This window comes from Panthera uncia (genome assembly GCF_023721935.1).
Source record: "Panthera uncia isolate 11264 chromosome B2 unlocalized genomic scaffold, Puncia_PCG_1.0 HiC_scaffold_25, whole genome shotgun sequence".
NCBI classification, from domain to species: Eukaryota; Metazoa; Chordata; class Mammalia; order Carnivora; family Felidae; genus Panthera; species Panthera uncia.
In genome coordinates this window covers 1,607,878-1,616,625 of record NW_026057581.1, presented here as the reverse complement: position 1 = coordinate 1,616,625, position 8,748 = coordinate 1,607,878, and the positions used below count along the sequence as shown (strand labels likewise).

At 46.8% G+C, this 8,748-nt stretch overlaps 2 non-coding genes across 2 annotated transcripts; one reads left to right on the top strand and one right to left on the bottom strand.

Moving 5' to 3' along the window:
- Positions 1 to 1,874: 1,874 nt before the first annotated feature.
- On the top strand, positions 1,875 to 1,946 carry TRNAA-UGC (transfer RNA alanine (anticodon UGC)). The gene has a single exon. It is a non-coding gene; the product is annotated as a tRNA-Ala (tRNA).
- Positions 1,947 to 5,545: 3,599 nt separating this feature from the next.
- Positions 5,546 to 5,619, bottom strand: TRNAT-CGU (transfer RNA threonine (anticodon CGU)). The gene has a single exon. It is a non-coding gene; the product is annotated as a tRNA-Thr (tRNA).
- Between the last annotated feature and the right edge of the window lie 3,129 nt (positions 5,620 to 8,748).

Here is an 8,748-nt window from a genome sequence, read left to right as displayed (position 1 = left end):
CGCGTGCACACCACCACCCCATGCACACTCCGTGCACACCACCACCCTGTGCACACCACCACCACCAGCCCCCTCCTCCGGGACCCCGGGAAAGCCCCCGCCCCGCCCCCTGACTCATTCGCAGGTTTGCACCGGTGGGATTTTAGCCAGAATGAAGGTTCGGTGCGGGAGAAGGAGCCTGAGACGCCTGCTGCCGGGTACCGGAGGGCGGCGCGCGCGAGCGGCCGGTCGCAGGTGCGCAGATGGCGGGCGGAGCCCCGCGGGCCGCTCTCCCCCAGCCTGGGGCAGGGCCAGGGGCCATAGCGAGGGGGCCGGCGGCCGGTCTAGTGAGGAGGGAGCGAGACTCGTGTGCCACGACTCCTGCGTGGTCCCCGGATGGTCAACCTGGCCAGATTCTTAGCGATTCGGCCTCGGGGGTTTTGGAGGCTCAGCCCGCGGACTGCGCTGACCGGCGGGGGAGGTGCTAACCTCTACGCCCCTGAATCCCGTCGGTGGTGGGATCATGGGGTGCAACTGTTGCCCCGGAACAGGAGTTTTTATCATTTTGGTCATAATTGCCCTGGGTGCCGGCCGGCACCGCGATTGGATGCTTGAGTCCAGTCCTGGACAGGGCGGTCTGCCCTCCTGCCCTCGCTCCCTCCCACGTGACCTTCGATGCAGGCCTGAGGTCCTCGGTTCATCCCTGGTCTGTCCACGCACGGGACGTCTACACCTGTAGACGCGCTTTCTTTCGGCCTTTTGCCGTTCTTAATCTGCCTTCGCTCGTCTTTATCTTCCTCTTCTCTTCGAATGGCCAGTGGACAGATTATCTGATGTTCAAGGGCTTTCCAACATCGAGAGAAGGGTCTGATATGGTTTGTACGTCAGTGCACAATTCATTAAGCTTTAAAAATTAACATTTGTAAATATTCACACTCTATTTTCACAGTGTATTAAAAACATAAATTCAAAACTTAGATTTCCCTTACACACAAATATTTATAAAAACTCAGACCTTATGTTAAATTGTTTAATCTTTAAATGTTGGACGTACCTTAGTCCTGCAGTGTTGTTGGAAAATGATGTAGTAAGGTAGCATTCTGCACAGCAGACTGTTCAAAAGCTCTGTACAAAAACTGTTCCTGAGTTTTTGCGTGTATCAGCATCACCTCCGGGTCTTGTCAGGACAAGGGTTGCTGGGCCCCCATGCCTCAAGTTCTGGACTCACCGAGATGGGGCCTAAGAATTTGCACTTTTAGCAAGATCTCAGGTGATGCTGATGCTGCGGATACAAAGACCATGCTTTGAGAGCTGTTGCCTCACCCTAAAACCCTTTCTAAAGTATTAAAACCTGGATTTATGTTTGAATCTTCAGCGTCTTTCTTATACTTTCTATTCCACAGGATACAGGTTTACTCACCCAGTCTACAGAGTGGGCTCTTCCTTCTTGGGCCGAGATTTACACACACTGTGGACAATTCCAAGCCTAGAACCTGAGATTGAGTGGACCCTGCAAGATGACTCTGTCTCCGTCCTGTACCCAGGACTTTGTCCGTCCATCACATTTCCCAGGGGGTTGCTGTAGCCATCTGTGGGTCTAGTTTTTCTCATGCCAGCCTTTCCAAAAGTCTCATGATCTGAATGACATATTCTTGGTCATTGTTAGGATAAAACCCACATTTCCACCTGCTTGTTTTGAGCTGGGCCTGGGCAGATTAAGGTGAATCTAAAGCCTTTAGTGATATTGATTTACAAACATTTTCTTTCTGACATTCAAGACCTGTAAAATTCATATAATTCTTGCACAACAAAGTGTAGTGAAATACATTTTACAGAAAACTTGATGTATGTTCATAAAGAAAGGTATTTTTGTGCCCCATAAACTCTACAGTTCTGGGGATGTAGCTCAGTGGTAGAGTGCATGCTTTGCATGTATGAGGTCCTGGGTTCGATCCCCAGCATCTCCAGTCTCTGGCTGCTTGTGGCACGCCTTTTTAAAATGCTGCATCTTGAACCAGATGTCTGTGGCTTTTAGCCCTTTTGACACTTTTGAGCAATTTAAACTGGAAGCAACTAAGTCAGGTTTCACTCTGGCCGGAAAGCCAAATATGCTGCCGAAGAAAATACTCGACTTGCTCTGCCAAGGGCACAGACTGATGTTCTGTTCCCCTTGAACAAGGAGCAGAGGCGAGGGTAAGGAGAGATTAAGCTGAGACGATGGACTGGTTATTTCCACTTCTGCAACTTTGCTTTGTCAGCAACTTTTTGAACTTTGTCATAAGTGCCTCTACCGTTCATAACCAAAGAAATGCTTTACGTCTCATTCTTTCTGTTTTAGAGGAGATCACATCTAAAGCCAGCCGCTGACTAGGAAGTCCACCACTGGTATAAATGGGGTAAACACATGACTAATTTCTAATGAGTTGGTTGCTGGAAGCTGAGAATGTAACAAGGAGAAATTGTAGGCCAAGAACAGTCTTCAGGTACAAGAGGAAAGAGAGACTTGGTTAGAAATCCATGCAGAGAGGGGCGCCTGGGTGGCTCAGTCGGTTAAGCGTCTGACTTTGGCTCATGTCATGATCTCACAGTTCTTGGGTTCAAGCCCCGCGTCGGGATCTGTGCTGACAGCTCAGAGCCTGGAGCCTGCTTCCCATTCTGTGTCTCCCTCTCTGTCTGCCCCTTCCCTGCTCATGCTGTGTCTCTCTCTGTCTCAAAAATAAATAAACATTTAAAAAAAAAATCCATGCAGAGAGCAAAAGGTTTTATTGGCTTCTCCTTGGTTCTTTTTGTAAACCAGAAAAAACTGCTCTTACCAATTATCATCAGGGACATAGGCCAACAGTGTCCTCTAAAAACATAGGCTAAGAAAATTTGTTCTTGGAAATCATGTCAGTAACAATAGAGTATCCTTATTATCTAACTGATGTGGCTTAAATGACTTTGGCTTTGACAAAAAATTTTGCTATGACTTTGACATAGAAACTTAGACTCTATTTCCAACCACTTTCCAGAGTTTCAGTAAGGATTTTCAGGAACATCTTCTAAAATTTATTATAACTGTATAGTTTTCTTTATTACTTTTTTAGAGAGAGAGCAAGCACATGCCAGTGGGGGCAGAGAAGCAGAAGGAGAGAGAGAGTCCTAAGCAGGCTCCACACTCAGCATGGGGCCTCATCCCACAACCCTGGGATCATGGCCTGAGCTGAACTCAAGAGTCGGTCGCTCAGCAGACTGAGCCACCCAGATGCCCCTCTAACTCTGTAGTTTTAAGAAAACAGGATGTGAGTCCAATTCTCAGGCCTGCCTGATGCTGCTGCCACTTTATATACAGTCCTGCTTTGCTTTGATTCTATAAAACACTGTTTCAATTATATTATACTATATTATATTATTATATTTAAAACTTAAACTCGCCCCCCCTCCCCAGCAAATCCTATAATGACGATGCCTCTTGCTTCGTTTGGCCAAAGTCTGTACTTCTGTTTGCATTTCCCCCATTGCCTGAGCAAGGATTAAGTTCATCTTTTATGTGTGAAGATTCAGCAATTGTAATTTATTTAACATTTTCTAATACAGAAGCGAAAAAATTGATATGGTGAGGCTAAGAAACAGAGACTGGTCTTTAAATAAAGTAAAAATTAATGTTCTTGAACTTTCTATAGGGAAAGCCTATTTAAGACACCAAAAAAAAAAAAAACCCTACATAAATAAAAATATTGATTCATTTGCCTGGTTGTATTTAATATAAAGACACTCGTGGTTGCCATCCACAAACCAAGGGGAAAGGCTTTGAAGAACGACCCAACCAACACCTGATTGCAGACTACTTTCTTCAAGAACTGTGAGAAAAAAAATTCCTGTTATTTAAGCCATCGTGTCTGTGGGGCTTTGTGACGGCAGCCCTAGAAAGCTGACACAATTCTAAATGTGCCCAGGAGGCAGTGCTATTGTTACTGTCTTCACACCCCAGGGATAAAAGGAGAGTGTACATTTGTTGGATACGTATTGGCATTCAGCATGCATTCCTACTTTCTTCTGGTTGACAGTCTTTACTGGAGGGCTTGGAAAGCTACAAAGGGTATGTCCCATACCCCCTTGCACCTAGGGATCTTGATACAAATTATATTAAAACAACTATTAGGCACACTTCTCTGAGGTTTACAAAACAGGATATTATCCTGCTCATTTTGGCCATTTTCTGCTGGCAAGCCAGACTGTGGACACATGCTTTCTCTGTAGCAATGTTACAAGCCCAGCCTCTGTAGAACAGGAGAGAGAGCGGTGACAGAGCCAATGCCATCATCCACGTTCCAATGTGCAGTCACAGCTCCTGAGTTTGGGAAGGGTTCTAGACAAGGCGGTCTCCTAAGCTTAACCTCATGGTTCACAGACATGGTGGCATGTCCACAAGCTCAGCAATGTTATCACTAGCTTCCCTTGTAAAGCAGTTCTATAGATATGTGAGGATATAGATATCCTTGTAATCAGGGGAAAGCACAAACACAGTCTTGTGGATATTTCTTGGACTCTTACTTGAAGGTCCAGTCTGAAGTCTGTCTCTCAATCACTTCTGCTGACTTTATACTAATCCAGTTTCCGGTTTTTAAATCCTTCCTGCTTAAGACATTTAGAGTGCTTCCTGTTTACTACACTGAACTCTGAATTGTGCTTCAGGTTAAGAAATATCAAAATAAATACTGATAGTAATGGGCTATAACCTATTGGATACAATAACAACCTGTGAATCCGTACAAATAAATAAGTCAATGAAGAAGAAAGAAATCGTCTTCTTCTTATACTAAGAAGTCAAATTATAAATATAGAAAGAATGATGGGTTTAGAAAATCACCATTTGGAAATCATTACATTAATAATTGATTTAGGCAAGAATCATCGAGTGATAAATTAAATAGGTAAAAGTTGAATGAGAACAGTACCTTTACATAGTCTCAAAGCATGTCCTCAAAAGATACTTATTAATTGAAAAAAAAAAGTAGTTACGGAGAAATCTGGAAGACATCATCATAAGCAAGTGACCAACATTAACATCAGCAAGAACGGGACAATATGGGACAGTTGACATTATATGTCCACTGATGTGATGCACTGAAAAAGACACAACATCAGTTGTATTCCTGCCCAAAATACAGAGCCTAAATTAATTGTGAAGAGGCCGCAGACTAACCCAAATTATGCAGTATGTTACAACATAACTGCTCTGTACTCTTCGAAAATGGCCATGTCAGAAAAAGAAAGCCCACAGGTTAAAGATGAAAGAGAACGACAAACGAGTTCAGGACACAAAGATTTTTGCTAAAAAGGGCATCATGGGGGGAGGAGGACTGACATCCGCAACATGTCAGAGTTGGACCCTCCTCCCCAACAAGCGCACTATTCAGCAACAAGTCATTAATCCCTTCCTGAGAAATCAGGAACTATTGGGAAGGCTCCCGCACGCAGGACTGTAAGCCAGATTAGAGCTCCAAACAGTAGATTTGAGATTGAGATTAGAGATGATTTCAGACTAAAAAATTGGAGTAAATGGCCAAACAAAAAAAGGCTTTGCAGGCCCCGCTGGGAGTCGAACCCAGGATCTCCTGTTTACGAGACAGGCGCTTTAGCCAACTAAGCCACAGAGCCAGCTGCGCGGCGGGCGGAGGGACTTTGGTGATCAAATCGCGGTGCATTAGGGGGAAAGCCACTTCCGCCAGGTTCCCGCGCTCGCCCTAGCGGAGGAGGTCGCGCTCGCATGGGCGGGGGCTCGCGCGGGACACCCGGGAGCTTGGACTGGCACCTGCACGACAGCACGCATGCGCGCACCCTCCCCGTGCCGGGGAAAAAGCCTGGACCAGCCTCGCGGCGGGAAAGGCGAGAGCCGAGCTGAGTGTTGTGCGCGGGAAGGGGCTCGTCCGCGTGACGTCACACCGATCGCGGTCTTCGGGAACCTTCCGGTGAGAGGCCGGGTGAGGGGCCGGCTCCTCCCGCGAAGCAGGTGGGTGCGGCTTCCATCCCGGCGCGCAGAGGACCGCGCGCTGCGCTCGGACAACCGAGCCGAACCGAAACCAGCCGGGCGCCTAAAGGTTCCGGGCGGCTGTGCCCGAGCAAGTAGCAGACGGAGCAAGGCGGCTGCTCCGGGGTCGCCGCCCCGTCCCGCCCCGCCCGGTGCTGCAGCCCCGCAGCCCCGCCCTCGCGGGCCCGAGCCCACCAGCGCCCCGCCGGCCGCGGCAGGTGCACAGGGGGAAGCGAAGTTGGCGGCGGCGGCGGAGGAAATTCCTCTTCGCTTTGGTGTTTCCAGAGGCTGCCCTTCTGTACTTTCCTCGTGGACTCTCGGCTCGTGGGGGCTCAACAAGCATCAGCTGACTGTGTAAATAAACACACAACCAAGCATTCATTCTTAAACCGTCAAGGACTGCACCCAGGTTTTCTGCCTTTAATGAGAAGAAAGTGCTACCAGGGAGGGGAGTGAAGTCGCCGGTTTAGAAGGTGACGCTGCACGTCCGCCCCGCTCCCGCTGCCCGGTTAAAATGCAAGACCGAGGACTCCTGAATTCTGTATCCATCCAAGCAAGGCTAAAAGGAATTCTGCATGAGGAGGCCCTCGAATCGCAAAGTCGTTTTAAATTCCTTTCTTGAATCAAATGTTCTGGCCTTGCCATTTTCTATTCCACTCACAGTGTTTTGGTAGAGAGTGTAAACACATGTCTGCGAACCAGATGATCACTTTTAAACTTAGTCTGTTAGCAAACTTCTATGGCTAGGACGGTGTTTACTGTATACTCCAGATACTGTGGATTTACTGAGTGTGGAAACCAGCACCCCAAGTCATAATTGGGCCAGGGACCCCGGCATTTCTGAATTCTAATTAGCTGCATTGTTTATGATAAGGACTGAATAAATTTCAGTCACAAAAGTGCAATTGGGGGGCAGCTGGGTGGCTCAGTCGTTGAGCATCAGAGTCTTGATTTAGGCTCAGGTCATGATCCAGGGTGGTGAGTTTGAGCCCCCTCCCCCCCCCACACACACATGAGCTCTGTGCTGAGCCGTGGAACCTGCTTAGGATCCTCTCTCTTTCTCTCTCTCTCTCCCTCTGCCCCTTCCCCATTATGTGCCCCCCTTTCTAAAATAAAAAATAAAAAAAATAATTTTAAAAAAGTTCAATTGGAATGTCAACATTTTCAGTGAAGTATGGCCAACAAGAGTTGTACTACTGAGAACCTAGCATGTGTCAGGTGCTGAAATGACTTCTGTGGATACAACTAGGCACAAGATGGCCACAGATGGTAGGAAACGAAAGGAGAAATGTTACTGAACATTGTAAGTGTTACAATAAAAGAAATACAAGATAACAGATGAATGCCTAACAGGGCCGGTGACATAGTTAAGTACATAGTACTCCCTATGTACATGGCTCAGTACATTTTCTTGGTCATTGCTCTTTGTTAGATTTTTCTTCTAGAAAAAAAATTATGTGTGTGTATAAATGATACAGGTAGCACTTAAAAACATCTGTAATACTTTCAAGTTAATCCCAGGCATTTAACCAAAATAGGAATCTGTGCTGAGGTGCAATGAAATAAACCTGACCAAGGTCCAGTGGTGGGAAGGTCTGGAAGGCACTTTAAGTAAAATTATCATGAAAGCAAAAAGAGGCAGAAGCTGGGGAACCTATTCCAGCGAGGGTCTCCCAGAAGTAGACTTGCACAGGGAAAGGACTGTGACTGGACTGAAAGAGCAAACAACATGAGACTATGGGCCGATTTGATGTAAAATTGCTTGACTGACATTAGACGCAAAATAGCTACATAAGGGAGCACGGATACTAGAGCCTGGAGATTTTTCGTGATTGCAGTGATTTCTCATGAGCCTCTGAGTGCTTTCTCTGTTGACAATAGGGTGAGGTGATGTACCACTAGCTAACGGGTGTTATCAGTGGAACTACGTCCCCCTAAACATCCCTATGTTGACATCCTAACCCCCAGGCCTGCAGAATGGGGTATAACTAGTGAAGATAAAGTCACCCTGGAGTAGGGTGGGGCTCTCTGATATATTCTATACGTACTATGGATCCATATATACTCCTGTCCTTGTACAAGGGGAGATTTGGAGGCAGACATGCACACGTGTGAACATGAACACCAGCATCTGGGTGATGCATCCACAAGACAAAGAAGATTCCAGCAAACCCCTAAAAGCTGGGGGTGGGGGGAGCATAGAGCAGGAGAAACGACCCCGCCTGCACCTTGATCTTGGATGTGTAGCCTCTAGAACTGCCAGGTAATAGACTTCTATTGTTTCAGCCACATAGTTTGTGTTATTTGGTTATGGCTGTCCTAGGCATCCTCCTCTGAGGAAGAACTAAGTTTTTTCCTGTGTTTTGCCCCAAACTTAATTGAAATAAATTTATTTTAAAAGGGAACTACTGAATAAGGGGCAATGGGAGGAAAGTGCAAGAGGTTCCTATGTCCTAACTAAAAAGCTGGACAAAAATTCAAGTTCAAAAGCAAAAAGAAAAGGAAAGTAAAAAAGGAAGGAGGAAGGAAGGAAAGAAGCAAGGAAGAGGAAGGGAGGGAAGGAATAAAGGAAGGAAGGGAAGGAAGGAAGGGAAGGGAGGAAGGAAGGGAAGGAGGGAAGTAGGCGGGGAAGGAAGGAAAGAAGGAAGGAAAGAGGGAGGGAAGGAAGGGAAGAGGGAGGGAGGAGGAGGGAGGAATGAGAGAGGGAATGAAGGAAGGGAGGGAGGAAGGGAAGGGAGGGAGGAAGGGAAGGGAGGGAG